At 36.5% G+C, this 16,534-nt stretch overlaps 1 pseudogene; it reads left to right on the top strand.

Moving 5' to 3' along the window:
- The first annotated feature begins 335 nt into the window (after nucleotides 1-335).
- On the top strand, nucleotides 336-1,608 carry LOC105861466 (cyclin-I pseudogene; annotated as a pseudogene).
- Nucleotides 1,609-16,534: the final 14,926 nt, after the last annotated feature.

Below are 16,534 nucleotides of genomic sequence, written 5' to 3'. Positions count from 1 at the left end.
TTCACCATTTCCCCTCGGAGGCGCTTCCCCCAGGCAGGGGCAGAGCCGGTCCCCCCCACCCCCACCACCCTCGGGCTCCAGCGGAGGCCTCAGGCCCGGGGGCGCCATGGAACTAATTCGCTGACTGGCCCTACTGCCGCAGCCCTGCATCCCTCGCCTGCGCCCAGGTCCCCTCACCTCCCTCCTCAGCCGCCCGGCCCATGCCCTGCCTCCACCTGCCGAGGAGCATGCAGTGGTAACGGGTCCCCGGATGACCCAGCGTCACCACTGTGAGGCCCACAGCACTGCCGAGGAGGAGGAAGAGGTAGATACATCAAGCTGGGTAGTAGGCAGATCCAGAGGATATCATGAAGTTTCCAGGAACTTTGGAAAACCAGAGATTGTCTTTCCTATTGGAAAAGGCAATCTCTAGGGAAGCCCAGATGTGGAAGGTCAATGTGCCGAAAATGCCTACAAATCAGAATGTTTCTCCATCCCAGAGAGATGAAGTAATTCAGTGGTTGGCCAAACTCAAGTACCAATTCAACCTTTACCCGGAAACATTTGCTCTGGCTAGCAGTCTTTTGGACAGGTTTTTAGCTACTGTAAAGGCCCATCCAAAATACTTGAGTTGTATTGCAATCAGCTGTTTTTTCCTAGCTGCCAAGACTGTTGAGGAAGATGAGAGAATTCCAGTACTGAAAGTATTGGCAAGAGACAGTTTCTGTGGATGTTCCTCATCTGAAATTCTGAGAATGGAGAGAATTATTCTGGATAAGTTGAATTGGAATCTTCACACAGCCACACCATTGGATTTTCTTCACATTTTCCATGCCATTGCAGTGTCAACTAGGCCTCAGCTACTTTTCAATTTGCCCTAATTGAGCCCATCTCAACATTTGGCGGTCCTCACCAAGCAACTACTTCACTATATGGCCTGGAACCAGCTTCTACAATTCAAAGGATCCATGCTTGCTTTAGCCATGGTTAGTTTGGAAATGGAGAAACTTATCCCTGATTGGCTTCCTCTTACAATTGAATTGCTTCAGAAAGCACAGATGGATAGCTCCCAGTTGATCCACTGTCGGGAGCTTGTGGCACATCGCCTTTCTACTCTGCAGTCTTCCCTGCCTCTAAATTCCGTTTATGTCTACCGTCCCCTCAAGCACACCTTGGTGACCTGTGACAAAGAAGTGTTCAGATTACATCCCTCCTCTGTCCCAGGCTCAGATTTCTCCAAGGATAACAGCAAGCCAGAAGTGCCAGTCAGAGGTACAGCAGCCTTCTACCATCATCTCCTAGCTGCCAGTGGGTGCAAGCACACCTCTGCTAAGCGCAAAGTAGAGGAAATGGAAGTGGATGACTTCTATGATGGAATCAAACGGCTCTATAATGAAGATAATGCTTCAGAAAATGTGGGTTCTGTGTGTGGCACTGATTTGTCAAGACAAGAGGGACATGTTTCCCCTTGTCCACCTTTGCAGCCTGTTTCTGTCATGTAGATTCAATAAGTGTTACTTTCAAGTGCAAACTAAGGTAGACTACTCTGGGGATGAGAACAGGCAAGACCAGGAAAGGCTATAGAAGGATATATGCCTTATCAGGCTGATTTGAAGTGAGCCAGAAAAAAAAAACAAAAAAACCCTCATTAACTTGTCCAGCTAATTCAACGTTATTTAAGCACTTAAAGACCAAAAAAAAAAAAATATGAAAAATCCAAAAGATGCAAAATTTTTTAATAAGCAAATTTCTTTTTAGTATGTCAGTTGTACTCTTTTTTCTGCTGGAATGTAATATAGCTTGCCCCATGTAAAAAATTCACATTTAATATTTTTTTAAAAAGTTCCAAAATTCATAGCTAGCAAAACTGTCCCCAGTGTCCTGATTTATTTTTCCTTTTGCTTTTGCTTGCTTCTCCATTGAGTACTTAATGAATTTTATGCATGTTTACCTATGCTGACTTCTACTGAATAGGAAACCCCCAAAATTATTTTTTAGCAATTTAATGAACAGATTATTTCAGTGTGACAGCCATGTTTAATCCATGATTTAAATTCCAGTTAATATGAAAAGGGTACTTTGGAGGGAGCTGTCCAATATGAATCAGAGGTGGTAATAGAAAAAGAATATAGACAATAGAAAATATTATCACATTGATTTTATGTTTGTCTCATTTCAATTTCTACAGTTTAAAAATAATTACCGTTTTCATTTTTGTTTATCTTAAAGTGAAATTTAAAAGTGGCATGGAATTAGGATACTCTTAGATTTGTTGAAAGCATCTTTGAATTTGCATAAAAGAATTTGTGATAAAGTTAATATATCCAGGTGCTCACCAAAGAAACATGTATGTAATAACTAAAATTAAGGTTTTTGTAACTGCTCAGTTTTCACTCAATAATCGTAGGAGAGACTGTCTAAGTGTTGGAGCAGCTCTATGATTTGAGTCTATAACATGTAATAACTCTATTCAGTACCCTAGTTTTATGTTAAACTGTTAGGATTTCCTTGATAAAAGTTATTCCCCTTGCCTTCTCAGCCCCCCTGTATTTCTCTTAATGACCTCTGGATCCTGAGCTCCTTTTACAGTCTGGAAAAGGTATTGCAGTCACACCATGTACTGATGATAAAAGCCTCTGGTAGCAATAAAAAGTTGTCCTTAAAAAAAAAAAATCTCCCTAAAAAGAAAAGTCCTGGTACAGATGGTTTCACACCCGAATTTTACCACACTTACAAAGAAGAACTAGTACCTATCTTGCAGAAACTATTCCACAACATCGAGAAAAACGGAAACCTCCCTGACACCTTTTATGAAGCGAATATTACTCTGATACTAAAACCAGGAAAGGATGCAACAAAAAAAGAAAACTACAGACCAATATCCCTAATGAATATAGATGCAAAAATTTTCAACAAAATCTTAGCTAACGGAATCCAGATGCTTATTCAAAAAATAATCCATCACGACCAAGTGGGCTTCATCCCAGGGATGCAGGGATGGTTCAACATACGTAAATCTATAAATGCAGTTCATCATATAAACAGAAGCAAAAACAAAGACCACATGATTCTTTCAATAGATGCAAAAAAAGCTTTTGACAAAATTCAACACCCTTTCATGATATGAACACTTAAGAAAATAGGCATAGAATGGACATACCTAAAAATGATACAAGCCATATATGACAGACCCATAGACAACATCATACTGAATGGGGAAAAATTGAAAGCATTCCCACTTAGGACTGGAATCAGACAAGGCTGCCCACTATCTCCACTTCTATTCCACATAGTGCTGGAAGTACTGGCGATAGCAATCAGATAGGAAAGTGGAATTAAAAGTATCCAAATAGGGGCAGAAGAGATCAAGCTTTCACTGTTTGCTGATCATATGACATTATATTTAGAAAACCCCAAATATTTAACCAAGAAACTCCTGGAACTTATAAATAAATTTAGTAAAGTCTCAGGATACAAAATCAATACACAGAAATCAGAGGCATTCATATATGCCAACAACAATCAAATTGAGAACCAAATGAAAGACTCAATACCCTTCACAATAGCAACAAAGAAATTAAAGTACTTAGGAATATACTTAACCAAGGAGGTAAAAGACCTTTACAGGGAGAGCTATGCAACACTAAGGAAGGAAATAGCAGAGGATGTAAACAGATGGAAATCCATACCATGCTCGTGGATCGGCAGACTCAACATCATTAAAATGTCTGTACTACCCAAACTGATCTACAGATTCAATGCAATACTTATTAATATCCCATCAGCATTCTTCACAGATATAGAAAAAATAATTCTAACCTTCATATGGAACCAAAGAAGACCCCAAATATCAAAAGCAATTCTAGGCAACAAAAACAAAATGGGAGGTATTAATATGCCAGAAATCAAACTATACTACAAAGCTGTAGTAATTAAATCAATCTGGTATAGGCACAGAAATAGGAATATTGACCAGTGGAACAGATCTGAGTACCCTGATATAAAACCATCCTCATATAGCCATCTAATATTTAACAAAGCAGACAAAAACATACGCTGGGGAAAAGAATCCCTTTTAAATAAATGATGCTGAGAAAACTGGATAGCCACTTGTAGAATGCTAAAGCTGGACCCACATCCTTCATCTGTCACTCACACTGGATAACAGACTTAAACCTAAGGTATGAAACTATTAGAATTTGAGAGGGAAATGTTGGAAACACTCTCCTAGACATCGGCCTGGGCAAAGAGTTTATGAATAAGTCCCCACAGGCAATCATAGCAGCAACAAAAAATAAATAAATGGGACATGATCAAACTAAAAAGCTTCTGCACAGCCAAAGAAACAGTCATGAAAATAGACAACCTTCAGAATGGGAGAAAATTTTTGCATCCTATGCATCCGATAAGGGAGTGATAACTAGAATATTCTTAGAACTCACGAAAATTAGGAAGAAAAAATCAAATAACCCCATTAAAATGGGCAAAGGACTTGAACAGAAACTTTTCTAAAGAAGACAGAAGAATGGCCAATGAACATATGAAAAAATGCTCAACATCTCTAATCATCAGGGAAATGCAAATCAAAACCACAATGAGATATCACTTAACTCCAGTGAGAATGGCCTTTATCAAAATGTCTCCAAACAATAGATGCTGGCGTGGATGCAGAGAGAGGGGAACACTCCTACACTGCTGGTGGGACTGCAAACTAGTTCAACGTCTTTGGAAAGCAGTATGGAGATGCCTTAAAGCAATACAAGTGGATCTACCATTTGATCCAGCAATCCCATTGCTGGACATCTACCCAAAAGGTCCAATGACACTCTACAAAAAACACACCTGCACTCGAATGTTTATAGCAGCACAATTCATAATTGCAAGGCTTTGGAAACAGCTCAAGTGCCCATCAATCCAAGAATGGATTAATAAAATTTGTTATATGTATACCAAGGAGAACTATTCAGCTCTAAGTAACAACGGTGATATAGCACATCTTATATTTTCCTGGTTAGAGCTGGAACTCTTACTACTAAGTGAAGTATCCCAAGAATGGAAAAACAAGCATCACATATACTCACCAGCAAACTTGTATGAACTGAGCAGCACCTAAGTGGACACATAGGTACTACAGTAATAGGGTATTGGGCAGGTGGGGGAGAAAGGGGGTGGGTATATACATACATAATGAGTGAGATGTGCACCATCTGGGGGATGGTCATGCTGGATACTCAGACTTGTTGGAGGAGGGGGGGAAAGGGCATTTATTGAAATCTTAAAATATGTACCCCCATAATATGCCAAGATAAAAAAAATTGAAAAAAAAAGAAATTTTAAAAATTTCTGCCCTCAAGAAGCTTACATTTTCGTGAAGGGAAACAGACAATAAACAAAATAAATATGTAATGATATATTGAGGTTTTATGCAATAAGAAATGTTTTGAGTCACCATAAAGTAGGGAAAGGGAAGAGAGAATGATAGTGACAGGGCTGCCCTGAGGAGAAGCTAAATAATGGAGGAAGTGAACTATGTGTATACCTATTTGGAAGTCAGAGCGTCTCAGGCAGAGATACCAGCAAAAACAAAGATAATGATATTAAGTCAGGCTTAGTGTGTTTGAGAAAATAAAATATAACACGTGCAGTTGGATTCCATAGAATTAAGTGGAAGGTAGTAGGGTAAGAGGTTGAATAGGTAGTCCAGATCATGTAGAAGAAAGATCAAGTAAGGTGACAACTAAAAAATGGCAATTGGTTGCTGCTGTGATTGCCTTTGGGGACTTCTTCATAAACTCTTTGCCCAGGCCGATGTCTAGGAGAGTGTTTCCAACTTTTTCCTCTAGAGTTCTAATAGTTTCATATCTTAGGTTTAAGTCTGTTATCCAGCGTGAGTTGGTTTTTGTGAGAGGTGAAAGGTGTGGGTCCTGTTTTAGCCTTCTACAGGTGGCTATCCAGTTTTCCCAGCACCATTTATTGAAGAGGGATTCTTTTCCCCAGCGTATGTTTTTGTCTGCTTTGTCAAAGATTAGATGGCTATATCAGGATGGTTTTATATCAGGATTCTCACATCTGTTCCACTGGTCAATATTCCTGTTTTTGTGCCAATACCAAATTGTTTTAATTACTACAGCTTTGTAGTATAGTTTGATATCTGGCATATTAATGCCTCCCATTTTGTTTTTGTTGCCTAGAATTGCTACAAAGCTTCTGCACAGCCAAAGAAATAGTCATGAAAGTAAACAGACAACCTACAGAATGGGAGAAAATTTTTGCATCCTATGCATCCGATAAGGGACTGATAACTAGAATATACTTAGAACTCACGAAAATTAGGAAGAAAAAATCAAATAACCCCATTAAAAAGTGGGCAAAAGACTTGAACAGAAATTTTTCTAAAGAAGACAGAAGAATGGCCAACAAACATATGAAGAAATGCTCAACATCTCTAATCATCAGGGAAATGCAAATCAAAACCACAATGAGATATCACTTAACCCCACTGAGAATGGCCTTTATCAAAAAATCTCCAAACGATAAATGCTGGCGTGGTTGCGGAGAGAGAGGAACACTCCTACACTGCTGGTGGGACTGCAAACTAGTTCAACCTCTGTGGAAAGCAATATGGAGATACCTTAAAGCGATACAACTGAATCTACCATTTGATCCAGCAATCCCATTGCTGGGCATCTACCCAAATGATCCAGTGACACTCTACAAAAAAGACACCTGCACTCGAATGTTTATAGCAGCACAATTCATAATTGCAAGGCTGTGGAAACAGCCCAAGTGCCCATCAATCCAAGAATGGATTAATAAAATGTGGTATATGTATACCATGGAGTATTATTCAGCTCTAAGAAACAATGGTGATATAGCACATCTTATATTTTCCTGGTTAGAGCTGGAACCCATACTACTAAGTGAAGTATCCCAAGAATGGAAAAACAAGCACCAGATATATTCTCCAGAAAACTGGTATTAACTGACTAGCACCTAAGTGGACACATAGGTACTACAGTAATAGGGTATTGGGCAGGTGGGAGGGGGTGGGTATATACATACATAATGAGTGAGATGTGCACCATCTGGGGGATGGTCATGATGGAGACTCAGACTTTTGGGGGGAGGGGGGGAAATGGGCATTTATTGAAACCTTAAAATCTGTACCCCCATAATATGCCAAAATAAAAAAAAAATGGCAATTGGATATGGCAACTCAGAATTCACTGGAGACCTTGACAAGCATGTTTTCAACGCAGTACTGGGGACAAGAATCTGATTTTTGTATGTTCAATAGAGAATAAGAAATGAGGAAACTAAGGTAACAAGTATAAACATCTCTTTCAATAAGTTTTATTGTAAAAAGGAACAGAGATATGGTACTAATTCATCATTATTGTACAAGGAAAAGTAAAATGTGATGGATGTATGCTATGTAATATTATGTAGCAATGAGAAGCAATGAACTGGGTAAACACAAAGCAACATGGATATATTTTCAAATTTTATGGTTGAATTAAAGAATTAAAGAGGTTAATAGCATCTATACACAATACCATTCATAATAATTTAAAAACTAATGTAGAAAATAATGTTGCATGTTTCATAATCATACATATGTGTTGAAGGACCTACAGCAAATACAATACCAGACTGAAAAATGAGAGCTGATGCCCTCGCTTAGGTGAATGCCAGAGATGACTGCTCTAGTGATAGGAATTATAGTAGTAGTAGTAAATTAACGAAAATGAAATAAATATATCGATAATTTAATATACTTCTCAGAGAGAACACACAAAAATGCAAAGACAAAGATGTTTAAGAATAACCATAAATAAATAAATAAATGTGAAAAGTCTAGATTGCCAGCGTCAAGTCAGTAATGTAAAAGAGAAGACAAAAAGGAAGATAAGATTACATGGAGAAATTGTAAAAGTAAAGTAAATAAGATTTAAGAGACAAAAGTTTGGAGTATGCTATAGATTGTTTATGTCTTCCTCAAAATTCACATGTTGAAACATAATCCTGAATATGATGATACTAGGAGGTGGAGCCTTTGGGAGGTGATTAAGTCATGAATGCAGAGCCCTTATGAATGGGATTGTTGCCCTTGCTAAAGGCTCCAGAGAGCTCCCTCACCCCTTCTGCCACCAGAGGATACAGGGAGAAGATAGCTGTCTGTAATACAGGAAGCTGAGCCTCACCATACCTATATCTGCAGGTGCCTTGATCATAGAATTTTCAGCCTTTAGAACTGTGAGAAGTAAATGTTTGTTGTTTATAAGCTACTGAGTCTATGGTATTTATTCTAGTAGCACGAATGGACTGCGGAAGGGTGGATTTATGGAGGGTTAATGATCAACATTTAAAGATTCTAACTTCTGGTGGCTGTAATCTCTATTGGACACATTAATAAATTTTTTTCAATCAGCCAAAAACACGTTGATTGAAAGGCTCAAATACTAGCAAGCCAGTACAACCAGAATTTATAAGCAGGTCAAAGATGTGTATTGGTTTAAGCAGTTATCCCAGCTTGATGACTACTAGAGGTAAGCTGTTGGAGTGAAGGTGTCTGAGTGTAATGGATTCAATGCTTAATTAGCCTAGCTTTTCAGGATGAAAAGTTCCAACTTGGGCAAAATAACCAAAAGAGAAAATGACATGAGGTACATTAACAAACATTTTACCATGAAGTGAGGAGACTGTTAGACACAGGGGGTACACTGATATTATGAAGTGACAATTGTAGGAAGGAATCGAAGCAGAAGTTGTCAAAAATAGCAGATAGGGTGATACGTGCTTCACATTCTTAAGAACCAGAAAATAGACAAATGATAATTTGAAGAAAAATGACCTTATAAGATAAGGAAGGAAGTAACATAAATGTTTGTATACTCTTTTAGATCCAGTTATTTGGACTCTTTAAATATCTGAGTATAATATATTTGCCAGCTAGTCCACACAGACATGAATCGATGTCAATATACTTTGTAGGCTTTGTTTCCTCTATATACCCTTTAAATATCCCTGTGATTCAAAATTCTTGCCTTCATTTTTCTAACTTCATACATGATTCCCAGAGGATTTTATCAACATCCATGTCTGAATCATCATGTATATATAAACTGATGCTTCTGTAAACTCTCTCAATCCTGAAATTCTCTCCTGAGTTCCAGACACATATTTCCAGTTGCTTACTAATCATCTATTTTTGTTTTCCCACAAGTATGACACACTTCAAGTTTAAAATTGAACTCACATAACCTGTAAAATGGAAATTAAGGTGGAGGGTAAGAGCTAGAGTACCTGAAGTAAGGAGAACTGCTCATAGAAGCCCTATCCTGGGTCAGAGTTGTACAGCACCAATGGTTGAGTTCAGGGCTTAAGCTAACGTATTTGAGCTTGCCTTGCATACTTAACTGAAAACACTAAAGTTCCCAGACCCCCAAGGGCCCAGTGATTGGAGATCATGGCAGGTTCATAACCATCAGCAATAGAGAGAAAAATACAATGAAATCCACAAAAGGATATGAGGTACATCTCAGAGGAAGCCAGCGTAGACTAATGATTATTGTGGACCAGATGTTCCAAGCTCCTCTGATTTTGAGATGAACATAAACACCTTCATAACCCTGGGGAGAATGGAAGGAGAAGAGAAAGGGGGAAAATTTCTAATTGACTACGCAAAATAAACTGAGTTGTGAGCTGGAAGTAATTTAGCTTATCTTGAGTGAGCTTGAATAATTTTACCACAATTGAGGGTCAATGGATTCTGCAGTTATAGAAAAATTTACTTTTTGTATATCTTAGGACACGTCTGTGAAATACAAATAAATTAATTCAATTGCATTCAGTAAACAAAATAGGATTCAATGTTTTGTATATTTTGAAATCACAATATTTGAAAATTCATTTAACAAAGACTTATAGACTATATAATGAGAAAAATAAGAATATGCTAACTTTATAATAGGATATTTGGAGGCATTTAAAAATAAACAATAGCAATATCCATCATTGATTGAGCCAGCATATGCGGGACTAGCAATAGTTTAGAATGGAATTGGTCATATGTAGTTTTATGCTTGACTATATGACTAATTTGCTTTCCTACATGGGGAAGTTATTTAACTGTTTTAAACCTCATTTTCTTTACCCAAAAATGAGGATAATTATGTCATTAACTTCCTAAGACAGGTGCGTACAGTAAATGAAACATTCTCCATAAGGCACTTAATTTAGGATCCAACATATTTAGAAAATTGAACTCATTATTTTCCTTCTCTGAATTTTCTATATATTAATTAATGATATAAATATCCACCTAATGGCACTACTTAGAAATTTAGCAGTCATCTAAATTCCTCTACCCTTAGTCTCCAACCACAACCATGACATTTGTACCTTTTGTCTTGAATCTGCTCCTTCCTGTCCATCCCCACAGCTACTACTTTAGTTCAAGCCCTTATTACTTCTGTCCTGGATTACTAAAATAACCACCCAATTAGGCTCCTGAAAATGTTTTTGAGATTGTATATTTCCTTTTGGAAGATCTTACAGTAGACCCTTTACTATACATTTTTAAGTTATCCTTTCCCTAAAATTCAAAGTACATGTCTCACTCTTAAATATGTGTCTTTATTTCAATTTTATAGATGATAAGAGAAGTTCACAAGAGATTAACTTATCACAGATCATATAGTTATTAAGTGGCAATGGAATTATCATTAGGACACTGTAGAAAATAAGAAAAGTAAAGCAAAGCAGAGATACTATTTAGAGGAAATGTGATTTTAGAGAACACATTCTTGAAGAAGAGTTCAACAAATGACAGCACCCATTGGCATAAGTCATGGGATTTCAGTATGAAAATATCACTCATATTATTATAATCATGCTTCTACATTATACATAACATCTAAGGCATAGAAAAGTATCACAAGGGTGGCAAAATTATCAACACAGAGAGACACATGATAAATTTTTTTAGTAAAATTTACAACAGATTAACTGATCTAAGATTGTTACACAGAGGAATAGATGCAGTTGCATTTTCCCTGTTGGAAGAGCAGCTCCTCTGCCTTCACACAAGGTCACATAATTGCTAATGATATTTCATATTCAAGATTAGGATTCCATCAGTTCTTTCAAAAAGAAAAACCTGACTACCTTCCTCTTTGTTTTCCAATGGGAAAGAGGGCTCATTCCCTTGTGGCAACCTCTAACTGAAATCAGAGGCATGAAGAAATTCTGACTTCATGCCATCCTACTGGCTTGATGCAGCCACGTATAAATCAATTGCATCAGGGTATTAATGTATCTTGACCTTGAACGTCCATATCCATTCACTTATAAGTAAAGGGACTAGTACAAGACACTATGACCTGGATTAAATCAGAGGGGCCAGTTCTAGGCATCCACCCCATTATGACCTCATATTGGTAAAGAAAATAATAGAAAAATAAGAATGTAAAAGATAAAATTTGAGTTAATTAGATTTCTATGGAACGGTGTGACAATTTTACCCTCTACAAAACAAAAATAAGTGATGCCTAATGTAGAATTTTAAGTATGTTTAATTCGATTCAACATTTACTGAACACCCACTATTTTCAAGCAATATTAAATGACATGGAATATTAGAGATAAAAAAGATGGATTCTCTGCCACCAAGAGCTGACAGTCTAATGTAGGGATAAGGGACAGGGTGAGTATTTTGGTAATTAATAAAGAAATCCACAGACCAGTTTGGCTGGGATATGAGCAGTAGATTAGTGCAAAATGAAGCTATGGAATGCTTTGTACTAGAGAACTTTAGTAAAATTAAATTGAGTTTTTGCATTGCCTAAATTATGAGAACATTAAATGAGATATATGAGACGTTACTTTCACTTTTAAAGTTTAACAAATTGGAAATAGTGTATGATTCTATGATGACTTCTTGGAATTCAGTATTGTAAAGAGCACATTTTATAAAGGAAAAACTCAGGATATTTAAGTAAGGTCTGTAAACCACATGCTATATATTCAAGGGTGAAAGCTAAAAGTTATTCTATTTTGCTGTAGTTTAAAAATATCTCTTAGTTTCCTTAATATGAACTTATACAAGATTTTGTCAGGTTAAAAAGGAAAGGAAATTTCTTGTTTTATACTCATAAACCACAGCTCAGCCAGCTGTCACCCTATCAATATACTGATGTGAGAAGAGACATTGGGAAAACAGCTACAAAGACACAGAGCACACATAAGACACTATAGACTACCAGAATAAGACAGGGAAATATGAAAAGAGTCACTGAATTGTATTGGCTTCAGGGGCGGACCATCTAGCTAGGCAGCTTATACTCAAATAATGAAAGAAAAAAATGTGTAAAACATTAGTTTCCTACTATTTTGGATTTTTATTAACACAGGCAAAATCCTTTTATTTTAGAAACTCTAAGAGGTGCTTCTTCAAATAAATGAGATAATATTACATCATAAACAACAGGAAACTTTCCTTAATAGCTCATCTATTGCCAGATTCCAGTTTAAGCGTGTGTTTACTTTCTACATCCTGGCCAGGAAGTTTTGACTTTAAAGATCTCTTAAAAGACTTCTATAATATCCATGTGCTAAGGGGTGGAAGTGGGGGGATTGTGTAGTTTTCTTAACTGTCACTGAATTTATTGTTCACTTTCTTGTCCAAATGACAAAGTAATTTATTTCAATAGCATTGAAAGTCCCATTTGGCTTATGTTTCTAGCTGTACTAGAGGCAGGAATTGCACATAATATATAACAAGATATAAAAGATATCAGGAAGGAAAGAAATATATCAGACATGAATAAACAAGGATCATATGGTTATAAATAAAAATGCTGGCATTTTTAATTAGGATGAACATTCATCTTTAAACTTCATTTTTAGAATATTTATGGAACATGTCTTAGAGTATTAGATGCTTTTATAATTATATAGAATGTATGTGATAACTGTGAAAGCATTATATTTACCAATTTATGTTTGAAGGAAATAAGGTAGGTGGATTAATATGAATTAATAAAAAATAATACAGACTTCCATTTTCAGCAATATGGACGAGTATATATGCCAAAACTCCTCTACCTAAACAGGAATTGAAACCTGTAATCAACAAGAAATGCTTTATAAAATAAAACAACATTATTTCAAACAAATATCTGAACTCATAGTAAAATTAGGGAAATTGCCATGGAAAAAAATGAAGGGAGGGAACAGAAATCCACAGCAGTACATTGTTTGGATAATTTGCCCATCTTAATAAGAAAGGTGTATGTATTTGAAAAGTCATGATTAGTGATTACAGGAGGTGCTGAGCTAATAGAAAGTGGGGATTTAAAATTGAAAAATTTGGATAAAGCTGAGGACCTAAAACAGTTATACTGTTAGTTAAATGGTGGAAAATATCTGTCCATCTACAGAATGAAATGAAAAGAAAGCTTGACTAGTTTAGACTGGTGATAATTAAAGAATTAGTAAACATGGGCCTGTACTTTAATTGTTTTGAGGTTGAAATATATACTACTTACATTTTCTAAAAATCCTTATGCTGAGTAATTAACACAAAATATAGTTGTGAGCTGGTAATATTATTGGGAAGCTAGGAGAAGAAAATATAAACTTTTCAGAGATACTGATACTCAACTTAATTGATACATGATTCCCCACTACATTAAGAAAGAACTCTGCTTAAAACATCTACACTATCCAATTTTCCCAGCACCATTTATCGAATAAAGATCCTTTCCCCAGTGTACATTTTTGTCTGCTTTGTCAAAGATTGGATGGCTATATGAGGATGGTTTTATATTTGGGTTCTCAGTTCTGTTCCATTGGTCTATGTCTCTGTTCTTGTGCCAATTCAATGCTGTTTTAGTTACGATAGCCTTGTAGGATAGCTTGAAGTTTGGTAAATTGATGCCTCCCAATTTGTTATTTTTGTCAAATATTGTTTTTGCTCTACGAGGTCTTCTCTGGTTCCATATGAAGCATAGAATTACTCACTGGGTGCTGGCCAGGTGTAGAGTAAATTTGGTGGTGGGAGTAAACCAACAGCTAATGGAGACAAGGCACACTGTATGAGGGAAGGACATTCTTGTGGCCCTGGCTTGAGCGAGGCATATGCATTTAATGTAAACAAAATTTTTGCATCCCCATAATATCCTGAATTAAGAAAAAAATATTTTTTCTAGATCTTCAAAAAATGTTGTTGGTATTGTAATAGTTATTGCATTGAATCTATAGATCACTTTGGGTAGTATAGACATTTTTATACTTTTGATTCTGCTGATCCATGAGCATGGTATGGTTTTCCACTTGTTAACCTCCTCAATTTCCTTCCTCAGTGTTTCATAGTTTTCTCTGTATATGTCTTTTACCTCCTTAGTTAAATGTATTCCTAGGTATTTTATTTGCTTTGTTGCTATTGAAAATAGTATTGAGTCTTTGATTTGGTTCTAAATTTGACTATTGTTGTCATATATGAATGCCACAGATGGCTACATGTAGAAGATTGAAATAGGATCCTCACCTTTAACCTCTCACAAAATAAACTCATGTTGGATAACAAACTTAAACCTAAGGCATGAAACCATACGAATTCCAGAAGACAATATTGGGAAAACTCTTATAGACATTGGCCTAGGCAAAAAAATTTATGGAGAAGACCCCAAAGGCTATCATAGCAACAACAAAAATAAATAAATTGGACCTCATCAAATTGAAAACCTTCTGCACAGCCAAAGAGACTTTCATGAGAGCAAACTGACAACGTACAGAATGGGAGAAAATTTTTGCATGTTACACATCTGATAAAAGGCTGATCACTGGAATGTATATAGAACTCAGGAAAATCAGCAAGGAAAAATCAAACAACCCTATTAAAAAGTGGGCAAACAGGGCCGGGCGCGGTGGCTCACGCTTGTAATCCTAGCACTCTGGGAGGCCGAGGCGGGCGGATTGCTCAAGGTCAGGAGTTCAAAACCAGCCTGAGCGAGACCTCGTCTCTACTATAAAAATAGAAAGAAATCAATTGGTCAACTAATATATATATATAAAAAATTAGCCGGGCATGGTGGCTCGTGCCTGTAGTCCCAGCAACTTGGGAGGCTGAGGCAGTAGGATTGCTTGAGCCCAGGAGTTTGAGGTTGCTGTGAGGTAGGCTGACGCCACGGCACTCACTCTAGCCTAGGCAAGAAAGCGAGACTCTGTCTCAAAAAAAAAAAAAAAAAAAAAAAAAAAGTGGGCAAACGACATGAACAAAAACTTTTCAAAAGAAGATAGAGTAATGGCCAAAAATCATAAGAAAAAATGCTCAACATCTCTAATCATCAAGGAAATGCAAATCAAAACCACAATGAGATATCACTTATCTCCAGTGAGAATGGCCTTTATCAAATAGTCCCAAAACAATAAATGTTGGCATGGAGGTGAAGAGATAGGAACACTTATACATACATTGCTGGTCGGACTGCAAACTAGTGCAATCTCTGTGGAAAGCAATATGGAGATACCTCAAAGAAATACAAGTAGAACTACCATTTGATACAACAATCACATTACTGGGCATCTACCCATAAGAACAAAAGACATTTTATAAAAAAGACATCTGCACTAGAATGTTTAGAGCAGCACAATTAACAATTGCAAAGCTGTGGAAACAACCCAAGGGCCAATCAATAAATGAATGGATCAATAAAATGTGGTATATGTTTATCATGGAGTTCTACTCAGCCACAAAAAACAATGGTGATCTAGCACCTCTTGTGTAATCCTGGATAGAGCTGGAGCCCATTCTACTAAGTGAAGTATCAAAAGAATGGAAAATATAGCACCACATGTAATCACTATCAAATTTGTATTAATTGATCAACACTTAAGTGCATATATAGTAGTATCATTCATTGGGTTTCAAGCAGATGGCAGGGGGGAAGAGGTGATGGGTTTATTCATACCTAATGGGTGTGGTGTGCACTGTCTCGGGGATGGACACGCTTGATGCTCTGACTCGTGTGGGGCAAAGGAAATACATGTAGCCTAAACATTTGTATCCCTGTAATGTGCTGATATAAAATAATTAAACAAATGAAAATAACTAACTAAATAAAAAGAGGAGTCAGAAAGAAAAAAATAGGAAGTCAATATCATTTACAATAGCTTAAAAGAAATGAAGTTCCTAAGAATATTCTTAACTAAGGAGGTGAAAGATCATTAAAAGGATAACTACAAAACACTGATGAAAGAAATAATATGTGACACAAAAAATTGGAAAAATATCCCATGCTCATAGATTAGTAAAATAAACCTTGTTATAATTCCCATACTGCCCAAAGTAATTTCCAGATTCAATGCAATCCTCATCAAAATACCAACATCATATTTCAGAGATCTAGAAAAAATATTTCTAAGCTTTATTTGGAATTGAAAACAAGCATAGATAGCCAACACAATCTTAAGCAAAAAGAACAAATTTGGAAATATCACATAATCTGACTTCAAATTAAACTTCAAGACTATACTAACCCAAACAGTATAG

The sequence above is a fragment of the Microcebus murinus genome, chromosome X (assembly GCF_040939455.1).
Source record: "Microcebus murinus isolate Inina chromosome X, M.murinus_Inina_mat1.0, whole genome shotgun sequence".
Classification (NCBI taxonomy): Eukaryota; Metazoa; Chordata; class Mammalia; order Primates; family Cheirogaleidae; genus Microcebus; species Microcebus murinus.
This window is presented reverse-complemented; position numbering and strand designations above follow the sequence as displayed.